This window comes from Dromaius novaehollandiae, chromosome 6 (genome assembly GCF_036370855.1).
Source record: "Dromaius novaehollandiae isolate bDroNov1 chromosome 6, bDroNov1.hap1, whole genome shotgun sequence".
NCBI lineage: Eukaryota > Metazoa > Chordata > Aves > Casuariiformes > Dromaiidae > Dromaius > Dromaius novaehollandiae.
In genome coordinates, this window is record NC_088103.1 from 44,378,283 (window position 1) to 44,398,468 (window position 20,186).

General features: G+C 38.2%; 1 protein-coding gene across 3 annotated transcripts in view; it reads left to right on the forward strand.

The window, feature by feature from the left end:
* Positions 1-8,521: 8,521 nt before the first annotated feature.
* The window catches only part of PLEKHA1 (pleckstrin homology domain containing A1), a 38,326-nt gene continuing 26,661 nt past the window's right edge, over positions 8,522-20,186 (forward strand). For 2 of the 3 annotated variants that reach the window (XM_064514340.1, XM_064514341.1), the window contains exon 1: positions 8,522-8,780. The gene's annotated coding sequence lies outside the window, so the exon portion shown is untranslated. The remainder of the gene's footprint in view (positions 8,781-20,186) is intronic. The other variant, XM_064514339.1, reaches the window with a different exon arrangement.

Genomic DNA, 20,186 nt, shown 5'->3' on the forward strand with positions numbered 1-20,186 from the left:
TACATCTGCAGAGCTATTCTTCCTTATTAAAAGCTTTGTCTACTCAGGAAAAAGAAGATGCATGAAAGCCTCTCGTGGACTGCACCTTAGACTGTTGCTCTGGCGCTTTGAATTGTTACGGTGAAGTATAATCCTAAGACTCCAGGTAAAAGTATGAATGAGAACAATTCCAAACATCTGCTTTGCTATGCACTATACTATCTAATAAAAATGTAAATGATCTCTGTAATATAGTGCACAGTGAAAAATTAAACAGTTTATCTCATTACATCTGTCTCACATTTTATGTGCTCCAATAGAGTATTACTTTTTCTAGCCATAGATTGTTTTTACACTACTGTGTACTTTCATATGTAAATTTCAAACCCTTCACAAGGCAGGTATATATTTTTAAACAGTACTTGGTGAAGGAAAGGCACAGTGAAGCTGTGAGCAGCCCAGTATCTAAAGGTGACTATAACAGTGCCAGAAAGTGAATTCACATGTCCTGTCCATGTATCATAATCACAAGACCATTAAAGCATTACATTCTGATTTTCTCTCAGGTATTCTACTGCTAAGTGTAATAACAATAAGATACAAAGCAATATTCTGAGCTGAGCAAGTGAATGCAACAACAATAAAAGCTGAAAGCCCTCTGGGCAATTTGCATATATTTCAGTGTGGAATACGCCCTTTTCTGAAGAAGATTAAGCTTTCATCTTTTAAGCTTTGGAAAGAAAGAAATAGTCCTCAACTGAAAAAAATATTTTCAAACTTTTTATTACAAGGACACTGTATTTTAAGGAAAAGTATCACATTTGTTAACCACAATGACTCTTGGCTAAAATAGAAAAAGAGAAAAAAAGGGCTTTTTGGTTTTCAGTACAAACATGATATCTAAAAAATGATGGAAGAAAATTAGAAAGGCACCATTTGATAGAAACTGAAGAATCCCCATATATTATTTAATCTAATATCATGCACATAGGAATGAGGAAAATAACTGCAACATAAAAATATTAAACTCCTAGTGCTAATGAACTCAAAGTGTTTAACATATGACTATCAGGGAAAAAGATTACTTAATTCAGAAGACTGAGAAATTACTTGATCATTGTGTATCAGTACTTAGATACAGCAGCTACATCAGGGAGCTTTTCTGCCTCAGTAACAAATGAATAACAAGATCCAATGACTGGCAGCTGAAACAGAATGAATTCAGTCTCTATATGAGATTCAATTTCCAAGCTTTGTGGATATAATTTCACCAGAAGAGACGAAGCTTTCACTATTGCTTACAGGCTTTAAAATGCATATTTTAAATATGCTTTAAAGCACCCTCTGAATTAAACTCTCTGCTTATATGTGCAAAGTATAGGGGTTTATAGTCAGGTTGGATAGTCAGGGTGGTCTCTTTCAGCTTTGCTCTCTGTGAACTGATTAATGTTTCTGTTCATTTTCTTCCTTAGGGAGCCATGGAGGCAAGAAGCTTGTCTGCATTTCCCTCAAGGTGCTCACAACACATACAGTTTTGCTGTAAGGCAATGATTATAGTAAAACCTCACTCTCCAGAGCTTTAGCTGATTGCCTGAACAGATCAAGAGGGATTTTTTTCTTCACTATCTGTTAGCTAGTGATAGACTTGGGGATTATTTTTTGCTATCTTCTCAAGCTTCAGAAATTGTTCATAACTGGAGATGAGTGATAGTGTATTCTGAGGTGGAAAAGAAAATCTTGTTTCTTAGATAGTATCTTGCCCACATGTTTGAGGTCACAGTGATTAACAAATCTGAGATACAAAGGGCAGTTTTGCCCAAGGACATTTTGACAGGAACCGTGGGGAACTTTTGTCCATTTCTAAACTACAGAGAATAATTTAATTGTTGCAATAATCTAGAAATTTATTACTTAATCACTTCCATGCCACTGCAGAAAACTCAGACATCGGTCCTTTATGATAAAATCTAATGACTGAAAAGCTATCCTCGGTTGCTAATATTGAGGTGGTTAGGTGAAAGGTGATGGGATGTGACATACAGGAGGGCTCAGCAGAGTAACAACCTCAGCTGATCACACCCTCTAAGAAAAGTAGTCCCACTGATTTCAGTAACATTGCTCTTAAAATAGTGCACAGGAGGCCTACTGAATGTGGATGGAATTTGCAATATTGAACCCATAAAAAAAGAAATAGACCATTTTGCTGTGTGCTTAGTAATTCACTGGCCAGGCTTTTTCCTGTTTTCCACTGTAACATAACTGTTAGTTTTAACAAAACCGTTTTGTCTAAGGCAGAATAATTTCTTTATAGCAATGAAGTGAGGTTTTGTTCATAGTTCTTTATTTCTGTGTATGTATAAAGTTGCTGAACTTCCGCTGCTGGATAAAATTATCCATCATGAAAATACAATTAGAAAAGTTCAGAATCATGATATTTTGGCATCGTTGGACATTTCTGTTTCATTGCTGGGACGTGTGATATTTATGTGTGTATGTAAATATATCGCTCCTTTTGGTATTAATAACTCTATATTCTACTAGAAGTTTTCATACCTTCTGAAATAAACACTTCAAACTCAAAGAATAGTACATTACATTACAGTTAAATGAATGAATAACAATGTGGTATATGTGCAAATTAAATATGAGGAAAATATAGGAAATTATATTAATATAATAGATCCTTATTTTTTTAAATTCAGAAGCACTGTATAGATCAGTGGGCATATTAAACCATTATTTTACTGTTCTGACTGCAGGTTGATCCAAAGGAAAGGGCAGAATTTATGCAGCTCTTCAGTTGTCAAGACTGGGGTTGGGACTCACTCAGGTGAATATGGGGGCTTAATGGCTTTTAATGGTACAAGCAGCCTGGAGCATTCACTCATACTGTCTGAGTGATCTCACTTGTAAGTCAGGAACAATATGACTTGAACTAAATGGAATGGCACTGCAGTAAAAAGGCTGTAACATCAGAATGAGATGTTCCAGCAAACTTCCCTTGAAAGCTGTAATTCTTTACTCTCGTCAAAAACAGCCATGTGTAAAAGTGGAAAGTAATATTTAGATCAGTCTTACTACTTTGATTTCTATGAGAATGACATATGTCTGGACTTCAGTGAATGTGCCTCACCCAAGTATAGTGTTTGAATCTATTTACTAAACATCAGAGCTTTAATTATAAAGCTCTTTGTTTAAGGTTCTGTAGTTGCCTTAGCCCAGAGAGTGGAAGTGACAGAGATAACAAACTTCCTTTACCTAGAATAACTGCCCACAAGCCAGATGTATTGACATAATAATGGCGGAGTGACTCAAGGACACATAATTGTTTGAAAGAATGGAATGGGCAGACCTTTACCTGCTACTGCATAGCAATTCTCCTTCCAAATGAAACAAAAGTCTGTTCTAAGCAAAAATGACAGTTAAAACTGGGGTTTTCGAGAATAACACAATCCTGAAAAACAGGAAAGGAGCACTGAAAATCTACAGATGGAATAAAGAAACTTCAGAGAAGGAAAAATGGTGAGCTTAGAAAACAAAAGTACTTATGGTTCTATTTCTGCCAATCCATGTGCTGGTTTTTACAGATACATAGTAACTTAGGCCACTATTTATTATTGACTTCATTTTGAGCAACTGGAATCCCAGTAAGATTTCATATCCAAACTCTCTTTCCATCTCGTTGACAAGAATTGCAAACTACTTCTGAGTAAAAGATCAGTACAAAAGGAGTCTGTCAATATTTTTTCACAAGCATGAAGACTGCTGTTAAAGTACCTGCCAGCTTTTGAAGATTATGAATAGAGACAGCTGAAGAGGAAATAAGTGCCTGTCTTACAGTTCTACTGGAATATACTGGGCTCTAAGCCAATTTCTAAATTGAAGTCAATAGCATCGCATGTGGCATAAGCCAGTGCAGACTTTACTCTTGAAAACTGTAAGTTTCAGGGTGGGTAAAAAAATAGATTCTATCCTTCCTAATCTTTGCACCTATACTTGATATTGCAACAGAACTGGAAAATGTCCATGTGGAAATGTCCACTTTATATCTGAAGTTTACCTGTTTACTTTGACACTACAATTTGTTTTAGTCATTAAATTTGCATACTTCATAGAAAAGAATCATGAAAATATTGAATGGCCTCTAAGTCAATAAGCTCAGCTGAACTCTAAGTAATCTGTGTACCAGTAGTGTACTGTACAATACCATAACTATGGCACAATCAGGAGCCTCCTACTGAAAGGAAGTCTTGCTTTAAATAGAGGAATTAGAGATGACTATATTTAGGTTTCTGTACACATGGGGTGGTCTTTGACATCAAAGATTGATACTTAAATGGTTTAGGGTGGAGACACACCCTGTTGTGACCACCTGCACAATGTGTGTAATTAATGGCGGAAAAGAACCTTTGCCTTCATTCTTCTTGATCTCTCCTGATCCTTTACAATCGCAATGTGAAAACAGAGGGAAAAGTTAAAAGAACTTATTAAAAACTGTGAGCTTGGGCTCAGTCCCACTGCAGTTCAAACAGCTAAATTCAGAGCCTTTGCACTTCAGGGATCAGGTGCTGCATAAGTATTTTTTCTCATGGCCAAAATTCCAAACAAGAATCATTAGATATAACTTTTGCATCTAGTCCTGACAGGTGCCAAGTAGCTTTTACTACTCTGAATCTTCAGAAGTGAACCAGGTAATTATTTTCAAAGTGTTCACTATACAACATCACGCTCACGCCCAAATGAAGTCACTGCAAGTTGTTGGTGATCATCACCATGGCAAAATACTGTGATCTCCACCTGTTTAGTCAAAAGCAGAACTTCTCTAAATTGGAAGATCTTTTAAAGCATGCTTTGTTATCTCAGAGAGCCATCATCAGTACCTGGAAGAACTATGGCAGAGGTTCCCCACCAATAAAGTGAGCCTGACCAATGTATTACATTATAGATGGGGTGAAGCCACTCTGCTGGACCTGCACTAGTCCTGTGCAGGATCAGTCTGGTGTATCTGCACAATACTCTCAGAAGCTCAGAAGCACATGTCATCAGCCCTGTAGTATGTACGGAGGAAGGAATAAGCAGCAGTCTCAATGCAATGGGGAGAGAAAAATATAAACTCAGTGATTATGTCAACAGGAGCAATGATTACTCAATGAGGTCTGACTTATTATTGTAATAGTTCATGTTTATTCTACAGTAGGGTATACAGACTCCCAAAGGGTACTTTTGTACCCATTGGATTAAATGTTCACAAAAAAGAAAATGCTGAGCAAGGTATGAGTTTGTTTTAAATCAGCATAATAATATTGACTTCAAGGGTCTGACGCTAGTCACTGACTAGGCTTTTTATTATTGACCAGATATTACCAAATTTATGGTAAGTATAGAGATCAATATCCACACATTCTAGACACAGCTGAAAATGATGCATTTCAGTAAAGCAGTTAGCCATAGCTATCAAAATATTTTCTTAAATGTTACAGAGATGAAACACAAAAGGTTTATAGTCAATTTGAAAAGCATTCAAAAGTCTACGTGTCTGGGGAGAGGATATGTGCAAGCATAACTATATGCTGGGTACAGAGGGATGGGTGTAGGTGACATTTGGCTTTTCCATCTCACACTCATCCACAGATGAGCTCTTTATTTCTTGATTCCCCAAAACAGAATATCCACATGCGTATTCTGGTACTTTTGTGGACAGTGCAACTGATAGAAGGCATTTGGCTATTTTTGAAAGTTTATATCTCAGCTTAAGCAAAGACATGTCTTTATATACATGATTTTCTCCTCACTAGATTGTAAACATCAGAAGAGATAGGCCTTCTGAAAAGGAAGACTACAATAGTCTTCTATTGTGGAAAACACGCCATCCTAAATACAAGGTTTACAAACAGATTCCAATACAATATATATCCCCCTTTTAAATGTAATCTTTTTTTTTTCCTTTCCTAAATCTCATTATCACAATATGTTCTGTTATTCAAAATTTCCTTGGGAGGTTGGAGAAAGTACTTGCAAGTTAAGACATATCAAACTGTAGATTTCTATGCAGTTTTCATTCTGCATGTGTGTTATGAAACAGCTTTTGATTGCACAGCCTCGCATCATTTTTGCAAAAGGCCCTTTCCATGCACATGCAATGGCAGGCCACATCCTGTAGTCCTTTTATGAACTACCACAATCATGATAGTTCTATGAGTACCAGAAATGTCAAATCAGGTCCTAAGCGGGGGAGGGACAGCATCAGGCTGGCTACTGTGTATTGTTTTACATTAACTCCAGTAAAACACTGTTAAGTAAAAATCATCAAAAATGTATGAATAATTGTGAATGGAGTACAGATTGAAAAGCTTCTGGCTCACACAGCTGCAGAGTGTGTGATTTATCAAGGATTTGATAGGAAAAAGTTACCATGGGAATTGTAAAGCATTGTTCATAGCTGACTCCAACTTTGATTGTTGTACTCTCATTACAGCTTTTGTTTCACTGTAAAGTACAGTTATTAAATGCCAGCTTGGAACAAAGAGGTATTTACATTCAAGGATTGAGTTCAAATAAATTCTATTTTTTAGAAATGTCACTGCTTTAAGCTAGGAAAAAGATTTTCTCTATTACTATTTTGAAAAACACTAAATATTTTAGTACAAATTTACTATGTGCATAGAACATAAATAGTTTGCCATTAGAATGGTTAAATACCATTCCTGGACATTTTTATAAGCCACTGTGAGCATAGTAGCTGACGGCTGCAAAAAGCTGTCTGAACTGATAAGCCTTCTGTAAGAAGGCAAGCATAAAGGAATAGCTCCATACCTCCAAGTTGTCCATTCCTTTTCTTTGGATCTCTCTCCATTAAATTTAATACAAAAATCAATACAAATTAACTGCATGTTCAAAAAAATCCACAGAAAATTGTTACAAGCATTATAACAAGTATTTGTGTAATTTCTGATAGCTGATGCTTTACCCTGTGTACGGCTTGTGTATTAATCTGAAAACAGCATAAATGTTAGATCCATGAACTCTTGGACTCTTACAGACTCTGGTCCAAAGCACATGGAAGTCAGTAACCTGTACACCATTGCATCTGATGCTGAAGTCTTGCATATTCCTTGCCTCAATTCCTCCCTCACAGAATGGTGTCAACATTATTTATAGCACAGGATCCAGTGACTGCTGATTTCTGCCATGTAAAAGGAATGTACATCTCTCTTGTGATTCTAATCAATATGTGTTGCTGGCCACAAAACTAAACATATGTAGTGTATCACCTCCCTGCGTGCTCCATAATTATTTTAAACAGGTGCTTCACCTCTTTATTTAGAGGATGGAGGATTGTATTCACTGCCCTTTAACTAAAAAAATGTATTTACAGTACTAAGTAGTGTAACTACTGGTTGCTGCTAACTACACTCCAAAAGAGCTTGTAGCAAGGTCTCTATATGAATTAAGCTGAAGAGCATGAAAAAAAAAATCCAGGAAACTAAATCTCTTACTGTTTGCTAAATTACAAAATCCAGTTCTTAAACTGAACTTGATTATCATTTATTAAATATCTGGACAGTTCCTTTTGCAGAGGGATTTGATCTAGCTGAGCCTTCTAGGTGCTAGGGCTACATAAATGCTATCATTAAATCACAGGAGAGAAGAAAAATGTTTATCAATATTGCAAACTCTAATGATTTTGTAGTAGGTGTGATTGTATTACATATTTTCTTAAAGGCTTAGGATCAGTAACTACCATCTCAGGTACAAGGAGTACCTGAGCACTTATTTTACTCTCATGAATTTGGGGAGTTTGGTTTTTGAACTCTTGCAATTAGCAGCACTGACTCTGTTAGCGCACTACATGCTATTATATTGGTGTACTGACTGAGGTGTTCACACATGAATGGTCATCTGACTCCAGCGACAGCAACACTGACTTTTTTGTCCCAGGAGGACACCATTTTATTTAATGAGGAAATCGTCACCAGGATTTTAATTGTGTATACCTAAGTAGACATAAATATTCTGTATCTTTTCACAGGATTGGATTTAGGGAATGGGTACCAAATGTTGAAAATTACTCTAGAAGCAAGTCACACTGGATTTGTGGGAGTAGTAAAGAGTCGAGTGAATGAACTTTAACTGATGGGATATTGCAGACGACAGAAAATGTCCGTACCTTACTCCGTCTGGCAGCCTATGTTTCTGATCCTTACCAGGGGCCAAAGGGACATCCTCCAGATGGCACGAAACACCAACAGTCCCACATCTGAGTGTCGATGCCTCACTCCTGCACCATCCCTACACAGGATGTCGTCTGCTCTGGCATGCAGCGCGGACCGGCTCGCGCGGCGGCAGGCCCGGGCCACGGCACCCTCTGTGCGGGGACGGGCGCCCGGCGGCCCCACAGCCGGGGCAACGCCCGCGGCCCCGCGCGCGGGGACTACAACTCCCGCCATGCATTGCGCCGCAGGGCCGCGCCTCGCCGCGGCCGCCCCCGCCGCACTACATATCCCAGGAGGCCCTGCGGCGGGGCCGCTGGGGGGCCGTATGGTGCCGCCCGGGAGGCGGGGCTGTAGCGCATGCGCGCAGCGAGGCGGGGGCTTCGGCGGTGTCGCCGCGCTCGGTGGTGGGGGGAGGCGGCAAAGTTTCTTCAGAGGGGAAGGGGGGGGACAGGGCCGCCCGCCGCGCCGCGTTGCGTAGTGCCGCGCCGCGCCCTGCCCTGCCGCTGGCCGGGAGCGCGGCGGGAGGCGGCGGTCGCCGCGCGGCCCGGCTCTCCTCGCGGGGGCTCCCCGGACCTGCCCTGGACTCCAGTAAGTGCCTCGGCCCGGGCCGGGGGCGGCGGCGCTGAGGACGGGGCGGCGGGGCGGACCCGCCCGGTCCGGTCCGGTCCGGTCCAGCCCGGCGGGGGAAGTACCTCGTTTATTTTCCTTCCTGTCTTCCTCGATGTTTGACCAAGCAAGGCACTGTCCTTTGCCTCCAACGCCTCTGCCTTTGTGTGGCTCCCCGTGTCATAATCGTTCCGTGCCTCCTTTTCTCTCCCTTCTCTCTTTTTTTTTCCTCCTTCCTTCCTTTTCTCGTTTTCTCCCGAAATCACTGCCCGAGTGTGGGGCTCTCCAAGGGGTTTCGCCTCCGGGGGGAGTGTATAGGAGGCTGCGGTGTAATTACCCCGGTGAGCAGTCAGGGCTCTGTCACATCCCCAGCGGTAAGAGGATGACCTCATTACCTTTTTTTTTTTTCTTTCTTCTTCTTCTTCTTCTTCTCAACTTCGGTGTTTGAGCATGATGGGAAGGAGCGATCTTATCTGGGCAGAGCCCTGCAGTGATGGTGCCTGGGAGGGTGTGGGCTCCCGGAGCACCCTGGCTGCCAGCCTGTGCCGCTGCCTGTCCTGCCCGCGCCGGGTGCTGGAGGCCCGAGCTGCAGCTCGGGGAGGGAGAGCTGCTCGTGGCTGTGACGGCGAGCTCCGAGTGGCTAGTTTGATTTTCTCTTTAGAAGACACTGGTTCTGAGGAGGGCCTGCTTTAGAAAGCTGTTCTCTAATGTGCTTGCAATACAGATCTGCACTTCCGAGTTGCTTTTCCAGCTTGGTTGTAGCCTGGGCTGCTTATTTAATGAAGCAACATGTCTATAAGTGGATAACTTGACAATAAATGAATGTTAAGCTGTAACTAATTTTGTCATATGTACAGTTTTTAGCACGTGTGAAATTCCAAACATGCATTTGATAGATTATTAGCTTATCAGACAGACTTAAATACTGTATGTACTCTGCAGTTCCCACAGGTGTAATTAACGTAAAACCTTTATAGAAGGCATTATATTACTGCATAAAATGTTTGCCTAGTAACATTAAGAGGACAACATTTTCTCTTTGGGGAAGAGGCTGCTATTTTTGAGGCCTCTGTTTCTTAAAAAATTTTATGCCTAATTTTCACTGATTACCACACTAGTGAAATCGGTAGAACAGTTTATCTCTAAGTGGGAAGAAGTTTAGTTATTAATTTGTTAGGCTGAGCATTATGGAGATAAGGCTGTTGCTTATCTGAGAGTAAAGTTGAGAGAGTAATTTTCTTAGCTTCTTAAGATACAGATTTCTTCATGGTTCACCTTCTTCCAGAAGCACAGTACTTTGAAAGAGATTGTGAGGTTCCTCTGCATATAGTAATCGGAGATGCATCTGCTTTTTTTGGCCTACAAATTGCGTATGTTAAACTGGAAGATGGAGCCATATTTGATCACACAGTTTAAGCCTATGAGATGGCAGGAGTAACTTTGCATGGTTGAATTGTTGAATCCAGCAGAGTTTTTGGTGGTTTTTGTTGTTTTGGGGTTTGTTTTTTTTTGCTTTATTCACTTCCGTTTTATACACTTAAGCTATTTTCACTATGAAGCAACGCAAACACAATCTTTACTGAGAGGGAGCTGTGCCTGGCAACTTCAGCTGGTTGCTGTACGATCAGTTAATTTTTCTGCCTGTTTTAATGAACTACTGTACTGCAGTTCTAAGGCTGGTCTTTTTTTTTCTTTTATACCTGAGTTCTGAAAATTATTGTGGAAATAATGAAGTCTTACATCAGTTTATTTCAAAACTGAGTTGCAGGTACAACTTTTAAATGAATTCCATAGTCCTTGAAAATGTCTTACTATAAATCCCATTAGATATAGGAAGAATTCTTTCTTTAGGTATATCACTTGTTCTCATGAAGCTCCATGCTGGATAAATTCACGAGACACCCACTGCAATCCAGTAAGTCTTAACAGTGGGTTTTGAACAGTGCATTTGCCTTTTAAGTCTGTGTAGCTTATAGCTTTTCACTAAGTCTGATTTCCTATTTCTAGACATTTCTTTTCTTGTTGATAGGTTTGCACAAGTAACAGTATGTAAAATTCTGTCAAGTCTATAAAATAATGAAGTATAGAAGTCCTTATTTTTCTTACTTGTTATACCAATAAGTGTTAAAAGGTTAACACTTTAGATGGGTCGAAAGCAGACCGAAATCTCCCTTGATAAATGCCTCTCTTAGCCTGATTGATATTTGGAGGGGAGCCTTGTAATTCAGGGATAAATAAGCATTGGTGCTGCAGAGAGTGATAATTCAATAGATGGTACTATTCATTGTGTTACATAATTGGTTTAATACTCAGCATGATATCAGCAAGTACTGGACTGCTGAAGACAGCTTTGCATAAAATGTAAAACTTTTTGTGAATCTCTAGTATTCTGCTTGCAGTTAAAGACTGTTATTTTACTTTGTTAGCATAGAAATGTTAATTCCTGATTAAAAATAGTTTAAGAATATTCTTCATCTTTACAATTTATTATATAACCATGGTTAGTATTCCATCCTATAGTTACGTATTTTAAAAGTGGAAGAAAATGATATGGGGTAGGTGACTGACAGGTATATTGCAGTGTTTAAATGTTTCAGAGGAGTAGATGCTTTTGTATAAATTAAAGCATTAGGAAAAAAGTCTGTAGATGGCTTCTTTTATTTAGAGTCTTTTCTTTCTAAAAAAAAAAAGTAATTGGGAGAAGAACTGTAATTGGGGAAAGAATCAGTATATGAAGAAAATCATAAGCATCTTAATGCTTTTTCCTCTTCCTTCTCATCTCTCCTTGTGTTTGTTCTTTCCAAGGAGCAGGAACTGAGAGAGAGTAGGCAGAAAGAGACCTGGGAATAGGGAAGGAGCGTATATTAGGAAAATACCTGAATGCAAGGAAAAGCTTTGTTTTTTCCTAGTGGTTGTGACTTATTTCAAAAGGCAAGGAGGCTAATCAGCAGGAGTAATAAAGGCTGACTGTATGTCAGAATGTTAGTGTAAAGGAAAGGAAGTGCAAAAGTCAGTTTTTATTGACTGTAACAAGTTAGAGCTTCAGGACATTACTGAAATGTGAACAGATATGCAGTTACAATACAGTGTCCAGAGGAGTGTTGGACATAGCCCAAACTGCCAGGCCTTTAAAATTCTTAATCTATTTTAGTAGTTTTAGAATTCCATCAGTGTCTCTATTACTAAATGTCCTTGGTTATTGGAACTGACAGCTATCATAGTAAATGTAGTTTCTTCCAAATGCAGCAAAACAGAAGCACTGGGGTGAGTGCGTCATAAAGCTGAGAAGTTTCCTAGCATGTGGAGGTGTGCACTTTCCCATAGCCAGCTGTATGTCAGTGTTTGACTTAACAGCAGCTTGTGAAGCAAGAGCATGTGTCTTTTTTGCAAAATGTTTTCTTCTTGGTAATTAAGAACGATGTTCTTGGAAAATGTTCTTAGGAAATATTCACTGGTGCTTGGAGCCAAATAAATCTTCATGCAGTTGTATAATTGCATGAAAATAGAGGATAATAACTTATGGATCTTTAGTGCCACAATATGGGAATTTGGGTAACTGGCTTTAGCATAAAAATATTTTACAAAGTGGAGGAAATAGATGTCACTAGGAAGCAAATTATGCAAGAAATACAACAGTCAGTACCCTTGCTCTTTCTTTTTTTTTCGTTGTTTTTTGTCTGAAAATGTTGCTCTCAGTGCTTTATAAAATTATATTAGGAACATGAATATCAATTCTGGTGAATTTATCAGATATATAGAAATGTAGTTTACTTTTTAAAAAACTCTGCTAGAGAGATCGGAGAAACAAGTATTAATTGTTCAAGTTATGCTTTCATGGGTAAAATGACTGAAATAAATTGGAATGAGAGATGGGTGAACTATTTCAGAGATCAGTATAAGAGTAGGAAATTCTTTGAAGTTAGGGTTTTAAAAATCTATTTGTAATTTTTTGTAAGTCTAAGGTCTTCTTGTTACATGCTGTAGCATTACTTTGTGAAATGTTTGGATACGTATTTGTATATTGGCAATTTTATAAATAACACCTTCCTGTTAGTGCTAGGTAAAGCAATAGGATTTTGTTACTATAAAGGAAGGAAGCTTGGTTTATTGTCTCGATGCTAAGCAGTGTTTTCTCCCTCCAGGGACTTGCAGAAACATCTAGAATGTGTAGGTGTTTCTTTAATCTTGGATAAGGAACTTATTAAACTTTCTGGTGCAGAACTATATGAGCCACGTACTTTTAACAGATGTTATCTGCATGAGGAGGGAGTTGTAGGTCTGGTAGACGTTTGTGGCATTCATCAGTTTAAACAGTTTTCAGGTTTGAACATATGCCTTTGCCTTGAAAATCTGAATTGTTTCAGGTATTTTATGTAGAAGAAAGGTGGTTCAGTGGTGAGGTTGCTACTCTGGGACTTGGGAAACAGGTTCAGCTCACTGCCTTGCCAAAAGCTGCCTGTGTGGCCTGGGACAAGTTGCTTCTCTGTCCCTCCGTTCCCGTACTGAAACTGCAGAATAATAGTAGCTTTCTGCATCACAGAACTGTTACAAGGATAAGTCAGTCAGATTTTGATGTGTTCAGATATAGTGGTAAGGTGCAGCGTATAGTTACCTCATGTTATGAGGGAGAGGTTGAAGTGACTGCACAAGTTAAGAGCTAAGGTAAATTCCATGCTGAGGGAATAGTCAGAAAAAGCACCTAAGAGTTTTGACTGAGAACATCTTGAATCAGTTGAAAGAAAGAGAAAAATTGTTTAAAATTTTAAGGAGTACTGCACTGTTTACTTTTTTTTAAAAAAAAAGTATTAGAATTTTTTTTTTAAAAAAAGAACTTAACCCAGGCAGAACTTTTCTTTGTATTAAGATCCTGTCACACAAGGAACAATAGAAAAGCTGTGTTTGTTCCTGTTCTTCTCTTTGTTTTCAATTTGAGCTAAGCATTACATCTGAATCTTTTAGCTCTCAATTTTGTTTGTTGGTTCTATTGGAACGATTGTCAAAATCTCTTAAACTCAATCAGATTTATTGACCTTTCATTTGAAAGAGTATAAGGAAAAATCAACTTCCCCCACCCCCTGAGGGGAAAAAGAAAAAGAATTTGAAGACACTGCTTAGAAGTGATTGCAGTTACTTTATATAGCTAGAAGTATTTGGGGTTAAGAATCCTTCTGTTGGAAATGCAAGATGGTATTGCCATTGCTATAAACTGAAAGTATAGACTAGAAAGCTTTGCAAACAAGAGTTTCCATTGTTGAGAGTCTGCGCCCCCAGGAACAGTCTTTCTATATTGAACAAGATATATGTGATAAACTTACCTGTTTAATATGTAATTATTTTGATGTGTGTGCTCTCCATGGTTGCTTTGGTCCCCTATACATTTACATCCCATGTCCAAGAAAATATGTCTTGTTCAAACTTGTTCAGACTAGTGACTTAATTAAGTGTTCCGCTTTTAAGCACTAGAACAGTTACATGTCAAGTTTGTTACAAGAGTGAGCAGTCCTCTTAAAACTGCACTTCAAAGGATGTTGTTAAATATATTGGTTAACTCTCTAAGGAGGTTTATAATAACAAATGGAAACTTATGCTGTACTAACAATTCATTTGGCAAATTATTTTTCATAGCTACTAGCATCTGTGCCTGTGTGCGTGCGCCAGTGGTGCAAAGTGGGGAATGCTTTAAGGATGTTCTATTGCTTCAGAAATGTTTCTGCTTAGTAATGACTTCAAGCTTTGGTTATACCTTCTTTTCCTCCAGAGTGTGTTTGTTTGTTTTAAATCAAGTTCACTTTACATGTTAAATACAGTATAAAAAAGAAGTTAGTTATACTGAGATATTGGTGCCTTGATTTTTGGGTGGATGGAAAGGATTTGTTTGGTTGATCTGTTTGTTCCCTTCTTGGGGGAAGGCTGCAGTATAGTATGTTGAAAATTGGCCTGTTGCACATTCATGGTAGTTCAGCATTTCCAGGCATGTTGTTACACATACACAGGACTTCTGATTCTTCTCGAGTGTTTGTGTCTTGCTGTGCATGGATCAGACATCAATCCTGTTAAGTCCTGAGAGCCTGATGGTTTCCTGATAGTATTGGGAGTACTCTGTAGGTGGAGTACTGTTATTCTCCATATGTATGGTAATTCACTCTTTGAGAAAAATCATCTTTGTACAGAATAATTACTGTGCAGTAAACGTAGTGTTTGTGTCATTGCACATACAGAAGGTAAGGAAGAAGATCAAACAATGTATTTTTATGAGACTTCTTTTCATTATTTGATACTTCAAATGAACTGAAAAATCAGTTATTTATACTGTTCTAGTTAAGATCTGCAGTTGGTTACAAGCATTTAAAATCTGCAGTTGGTTACAAGCATTTAAAATATGCCGTATGCTGAGGTCACTGTAAAGAAAATTTTTAAATGTCTTAATCTTGTGTTCAGATGGCTTGTAATATGCTGTGCTGCTAATAAATATATATATATATACATGCTGCTATGTTTTAACAATGTGAGAGTAAGCTCTGAGGATCTTTTCGACTCGTAAGTTTCCTAACTAGTAGGCCTTCTGATTTTTGCACATTGCATAGGAAAAAGGTGTATATTTATTTGTGCTGGTGACTTTGTGTCCAGGATTTGCTGTATGACTGGAAATGGGCAACACTAGGTCAAAAATGCCTGGCAAACTTTTTACTGTATTTTTAATCAGCATAACCCTTTTTGCATGTTGAACTTCCTTGGGTCAGATAAGCTCCATCAGGATTTGCAGTTTGATGGAAATAGGTTTGGTCCTTCAAAGTCATTGGGATGCTTTTGAGAATCTTGCCGTTTTATATTTGAATATAAGTTTTGGTTGAATTTGAAATCGCTAGTGGTGTATGTAATTGGAATTCTCAAAGTGGTTGGTCTAAATGAAACAGTTACTAGTAATTACATGTTTAAGTAATATTTTGTTGATAACAATACTTCATTTTGAAATGAAAAAGGTTTTGTTTGACTAATAAGCAACAAAATAATATATGTGTATTTCCTGCTTAATTTTAAGGTACTACTGTTTCCATTGATGTTTAGAAGTACCTAATTTGGCATATTTGGGGTGTTACATATAGCATTTATTTAAAATTTTGAAAAGTCCCATAATAACATTAAAAATACTTGGAATAATAAAAAATCAAATCCAAACCTGCGTTATTAAACACTTTCACTGGTCTGTAAATTTAAATGAACAAGCTTTTAAAAACTCATTTTAAAATAACTTAAGTCCAAGTGAGTTAGTATAACTATCTTTTCTTTTTCTTTTAACAGTTGCACTTGTGCTTTCTCTTTGGTTATATCTCATTTTTAGTCATTTGGTGTTGCCTAGACTTAATACGGAGTGGGGAAAACTGTACCACTGACTTCTGTATTTTAAAAAAAAAAAAAGTTTGTGATCCTATTCTTCCATTGTCTTTTGACTTTTTTTGTCTTACTCTATTGATTTCTGGGCTAGCTCAACTACAAGAGTAGCAGGAAGTAGGGAGATGGTCTGTGTTAATTAACTGCATGCATCTTTTTCATACTTAGTTTCATCTCGGTTGTTTCTTGCTTCAGTTTGAGTCAACTCTTTTTCACTGGTATATTGTTATACCTGGGGCCTCAGGGCAGTTAGAGATTTTGCTGAATTCAATTTGTACTGAAAGAAGGTGTATCACACTGTATACTTTGGTTGTATTTCCTGTTTTAAAATGTTTTATAATAACTGTTGGTTATATGTGGGTGTTAAAAGTGGCCATGATTAATACTCTAGGTTTTAAGAGATAGATTATATGGGATAAAATGATAGAAATTTGACTCATTGAGGTATAGTGGAAAAGAGAGGAATAGCTGGCTATCCTGTTTTTGAAAATTCTTCCTGGAAAACATAACAGATCAGATGTGTTTTGAAGACAGAATGAAGACTGAGTAAGACTTGAGTGTAGACCACTGTAATTGTTAGATGATTCATCAGTACGAATGATGCTTCTCTACTGTGGCTTGGTTTGGTTTGGAGTTGGATTAGATGTTGGGAAAGGGTGTATTGTTTGACATGCCTCCTAGCCACCTTGAACAGGGATAAGAGAGGTCAGTACTATTGATACTTACAGGGCTTTATTATTATTATTATTATTATTTTTATTTTGAAGAGTAGTTTTTTATACTTAGGAATTCTTTCCCAGATGAATAGTGGCATTTTATAGTTATTTTTTCCTTATTCTTGACCACTTTGGAGAAGGAGTTTAATTTTAGTGGTCAGTGTTTTCTGGGGGTTTCTAGTTCTCATCTGTAGATACAGTTAAAATGTTAAGAGGAAGCTTGCATATGCATCAAGCAAAGTTAGGTCTTCTGTTTAATGGACACTTACAATATCCATGGTGTCCTGTAGACCAGAAATTAAACCATGAAGGGTGACTGGGAAATGCTCAGCATGCTATTTTAAAATAGTCAATCCCAAAATACCTTCAAGCATCATCTGAATTGTGTCCAGGCTCTCTCTCCAGCTCCTGGATTAGTGTTTTTCTGCCTTCTCCTGGGCACTTGTGAGGACCTGGTGGATCTGAGAGACCTGTGAAAAATGAGCAAGGCTGTTGTCTCTGGACTTAAATTATGTATACAGTGTTCTGCCTCTCTACTGGGAAGTTTTCAAGGGGTTGAAAATGAAGAAACTTGTAAACATCTCAGAAGATTTACATGGCTTATTTTCAGAGGGTTTTGTGAGCTGCTTGCATCAGTCCCCCCTCCCCCTCCGCCCCCCCCCCCCCGCCCCCATCTGTTTTGTCCTGGAAGCATGTAAGGAAGAAGGCCTTCGTTGCTGTGTTTTTCAAGGTACAAGCAGGGCAGTCTTGACTCATCTCTTACTCTTGGGAGTCAGTAAATGGAGCCTACAGTAAAAGAGAGAAGCAACTGGAGAGTTGCTGATTTACAGCAGGAAGCTGACAGTAATTGCATAGGCAAAAGCCGAGAGTACTTAACAATTAAACTGTCCCTGGAGCCGCAGGAAGGAGCGGAGGAGATTGCTGGGGGATACTACTTGCCTTCGCTGTGTAGTGGGTGAGCTGGTTTAAATAGCAGAGCCTGAAGGGGAAGAGGGGAGAGTGGGTGGGCATGACTCATAACGTTATTTTATATTTATTGAATGTAGCTTTATGTTCATCGTTTCAGAGGTGAGTGAGTAGGTAGTAATGTATGTTTCTTAATCATCTTAGGTAATTCAAAAAAAGTCTATTCTTGAGATAAGTCCAAAGTTCACAATATTTATAATCAAACAGAGCAGGAAGTACAAGTGCCAGCCTAGGTTACAAAAATGAAACCAGTAATAAATATACACAGATTTTTGAGGAAAATGCATGTAAAAGAAAACTAAAAGGCATTAAGTAGCAGTGACTGTCTCGGTTTTTCTTAGTTAAGCTTTCATATAGAAAGTTCAAAGTCTGTTCTGGACCCAGGAACTGCACGATCTTTTTATTTATATGAAGTTCCACTGACTCTTAACAGGCCTCTGCAGCGGATCAGTGGTCTCTGCCTGCTTTGTGTAAAATTAAGTATTAGCTCTCAAAGGAGAGATTGGACTATAGAACTGTTAGCACTGTGTGCTACTTTAATACTCTTGCATAGACTTTGTACTTGAAGATATGGAGGAAGCAATGAAACTGTAAGGGAGGAACGGAGGTGAGCTCAAGAGCAGATGCTGGTGTGAAACTAAAAATAGAAGTTAACGTAGGAGACTTGAAACAGTCTGTGTTGTAAGAGGTGAAACTGGATGCTTGTGTGCCTTTTCAGGTTCTAGTTGCAGAATCATGCATTTGCAGTTATAAACTGGGCAAAGGTGGTCTGTGCTGTTTGTTTATAGGGATGTCCAGGAGGCCAGCCTTCTGTTTGTGAGGTGATCCCTAAGCGTGGAGGCATGTTAATATATGGTATACCCTCCGGGAAAAACAGTGGTGAGGGGAAAGATGAGAGAAGCTGGGCTGAGGTATGTTCCTACTTAAATTACTACATTGCCACTGGAAAGATCGGGATGTAAAATTTTTAAAGTAAGTGATGTGTCCTGTTTGGATTATAACACAACCTCAGAGAAGGAATTTGAAGGAGGTAAAAGTTTTTTGAATTCTTCTGTGTGAATGTTGATAGACACTACAAAATGGGATTTCAAAAATATTTTAGCTTCTGATTGACTATGACAAGAACCAAGAAGGAATGTGTTATGGAGACCTTTTTCTGAAACAGCACTGTATCATTGACACCTGTCTCTTCCCTCCACACTGAGGTGGGGGGAGGCAAAATGAAATGAAGTGTATGTAATCGGTTCTAGATTTGATACCTTTTGTCTCTATTCTTTTGCTGGAACTGATGAATTAGGGAAGATCTGGGAGGAAGCACAGCTTTTCCTTTCTAAGAACTCATCTTTTTTAGTATGAGACTCTAAAAGTGGGCAAAGGATTTCTTACATTGCTCTGTGGTTTTAGTTTCTGCTGCAGTGAAATAACTAAGTAGGTGAGTAATTAAGTGCTGTAGAACATGTTTCAGACTTGGACATTTTTGTATTGGAATCCCCTGAAATAATATTTTCATGAGCATTGAAGTATATCTATATAAAATAGCATCCATATTCTGAAAAACACTTTAAGATAAAATTCCAGTGAATAGTTAGATTGGTGGTCTTCCAGCCAAATTTCCTCATTAACTGGGGGATTAACACTGAAGTCTTGTAAGTCTTTCAACAAAAATCTTATAAGTAACAGGCTAATAATTCTGTTGCTTTTTTGGTCTGACTGGAGTTGCCAGGAGGGGTGTCATAGTGGTGGTTTTGTCATATGTGTTGAGTTTCTTTAGCAACTGGAAGAAAATCAAAAATTGATCTAATGTGCATCACTAAATTATGATTTGTTAATGAAAGCTGAATAGAATTGGTAATAATTTACAGTGGATTCTTGCTAAAGTGTAATATGATGAAAGCAGTTTTTCAAAACTGAAACGATTGCATGCTTTCACATTTGATTTTAATTTTGTAATGTTTGAATTTTTTTTCTTTAAAGAGCATCGCTAGTAGATCTTAGTAATTCTATGAGGAATTTTGAACTAATCTGGAGAAAAAAATGAGTTAAAACTTTTCTTAGCCTCTAGTTCATCCTGTATTTTCCTCAAAGGAAAAAGGAACTGAAAATAATATTTTACGGGCTAAAAATTAGCTGATAGTACTTTGAAATAGAATATCTATATGGATTTTTTTTTCTGCGAAAATTGGTCTGTCAAACAAGAGAGGGCTTTGACATTTTGGGATTTTGCCCTGAAAAAATTAAAGCACCAGAGTAGCTTGACTTCAGTGGAGTTATATGCTCAAAATGGAGTGTTATGTGGTGTGTTTGTGGTTGTTTTGTT